The following is a 2733-nucleotide window of genomic DNA, read 5'->3' as shown; positions in this document are numbered from 1 at the left end:
TATTTCAAAGACATTTTCCATTCTTCCCACTCTCGTTAGACAAATGCAACCCAAGTGATTGATATTTGTTGTTAATGTATTAAGAATCTCAGAGTTTGTACAAATGCAATGGAGATAGGCCATTCTTCATATTTCTTTATGAAGAGAAATGTTTAAAGACATTCGTAACTTTAATTTACCATGTATATACAAGATTTTTTTAAAATGTATTTGCTGATAAATTATTAGTCCAAAGATAACATACCTCCTGGAATTTCTATCAACACCTTTTTTTAATTCTGTTCAAGTGCCCTTATTTTACTCATTTGTTAATATTTTTATTTCTTCTTGTATCTGTTTAGGATAAGGAAAGTGTCTTCTGCCAAAGATGTGATAGACCCAACCATTACATTTGTTACTGTTTTACATAAGGTCATTGTTTCTTTTTTTTCTTAGTGAACTGTCTGTGTAAGAGGATTTTTCATAATTTTATAGTAAGACAGAAGAATAAACTTAGTGTAATACTGAAGCCAAATGGTGTTTTAGTGTTGATTTCTTTGCTGAACATTTCACTGTCCTTTTATCTGATCATGGGGGCTTGATGCATGGAGTAAACTGAACATAAGGTTGGAAATCTAAAAGAAGAAAAACAAAAAATAAGGGGAAAATTGTTATTTTTAGTGAGACTAATTGAGTAATGTTTAAAAAGATGAAGCAAGAAAAAGTAACAATGCAGCAAATCTAAAACCAGTAAGATGTTCTACAGTATTTCAGGAACCTTTTTTGTTTCATAATGGCTGATAAGCTGTAATGACCTCCAAACTGACAGTATATGGTGATATTAAACCACTGATGGAATGTAAGAAAAAATAGATTGGGAAATGCTAAATATTATATTTAACTGTTATAGTCTTGATGTTTCATAAAAGTCATGTTAGATGTGCTGGAAAAGTGAGTGATAGATTAACTAAAATATCAGTCTTGTAGAAAGGAATTTATCAATATTTTTTTTCAAATTTTCTTTTCATATATATCAATGAGATTACTTAACTGAAAGAATGAAAATCCTATTAAATACAAATTGCAATCATACATTGAAGTGAAATATAATGATTTTTTTATAAGTATGTAAGTTGTTTGTGTACCAGAGTCCCAATGCACCCTCTTCATAATTTACATTAAAATCATGAATAGACTTGTGAAGAATGTTAGTGTAATGCTCAAAGAACAACCATACGGCAGGTGTCAATGTCAATCATCTGACCACAGCATTAGCCATATATATATATATATATATATATATATATATATATATATATATATATATGTATATATATATATATATATATATAATATTATAATATATATATTAGTATGGAATTATATTATATACTATATATATATATGAATATATAATTATATATATATCATATTCCTATATCATATATTAATTATATAATATAATCTAATATATATAATATATATAATATCTAATCTCAGTTTATATCAAAATACTCTATATATATATAATACTTATTTTTATAAATATATATCTATATATATAATATAATAGTATATATATATACTTTAAATCTAATATATATTACATATAATACCATATCTTAATTATATATATAATATATATTATATACTATAAATACTATATATATAATATAAACACTTATATATGTAGATAATATATACTTATAATATATTATGACTAACATCATGCCTATATCTATAATGTTAAAATATAATAATCTCTATATAAGATCACCAAATACGTATATATATAATATATAATATATACTTACGCATATATAGATATATATATCTACTCTACTATATAATATATAGCTCATTGATATATATATGTTAATATTATATCCTATATATATGTGAATTACTATATATAAAATATATATGTATTATATATAAGAAATACTTAACTATGTATAATATATCTCACTAATTATCACTATTCGATATCCAACCTATATATATATTTTATATATTATTTATATATACTGTATATTTATATTACTGGCAGCAGAAAAATTTAAAAATGACCTGTGGTATGCCTTTATTATTAGTAAGTGAACACACAGTGTGGCTGTTCCTCTGATCACTTTACTTCCCTATTGCATGTAATCTATATACAGTTTCCTCGAGTTACATACTGATGTGAAATATATATTTATTTATATTTATATTTATATACATAAACCGTAGTTTACCGCCTATTATGCTCCACATACAGGCTCATTTGTTTGTTTAGTTCATATTCGCTCAAGAAAAAATAAGCTACATTTAATAGAGCTTCCTCAAATGATGTTGGTCACTGCCAATAAGTCTGAAAGCATTCCGGCCACCACGGTAAGGCCGCGCCAAGCCGGACCAGCTGTACTAAGCAAATTTTACTCGATGTGATGTCAGAAATGGAGAAACCGCGAACAAAGCGCAATTATGGGAAAGGCTTCGTTTTAACGAAGCTTTGTTCGCGGTTTCTCTATTTCAGACGCACAAAGTTTGCCAAGCAAAGCTCACCAGTGTGACACGGCCTAAATAAACTTTCAGTTATGATGATGATCAAACAGCTCTGAAAAAAAAATATATATAACAAAAGCTGGAAGTTCGGATGAAGCTTTTGCAAATCTCATTAAGATAATTGGAAATTTCCTGATTTTATGACATTACAGACTACCAACAGTTTCACATAAAGTTTTTCGAAAATTAAATGTGTCCACAAGATTC

The 2733-nt window shown here is 26.5% G+C and overlaps 1 protein-coding gene across 1 annotated transcript in view; it reads left to right on the top strand.

Annotated features, from left to right (window-relative positions):
- The window catches only part of RhoGAP54D (Rho GTPase activating protein at 54D), a 15192-nt gene extending 14678 nt beyond the window's left edge, over positions 1–514 (top strand). The window contains exon 13 of the mRNA XM_086544098.1: positions 1–514. This exon is cut by the window's left edge and continues 508 nt beyond it. The gene's annotated coding sequence lies outside the window, so the exon portion shown is untranslated.
- Positions 515–2733: the final 2219 nt, after the last annotated feature.

Source organism: Penaeus japonicus, unplaced genomic scaffold, assembly GCF_977035675.1.
Source record: "Penaeus japonicus unplaced genomic scaffold, GWHDUDI00000001_assembly GWHDUDI00000014, whole genome shotgun sequence".
NCBI classification, from domain to species: Eukaryota; Metazoa; Arthropoda; class Malacostraca; order Decapoda; family Penaeidae; genus Penaeus; species Penaeus japonicus.
Note: the sequence above shows the minus strand (reverse complement) of the source record. Positions and strands in the feature narration are given on the sequence as shown.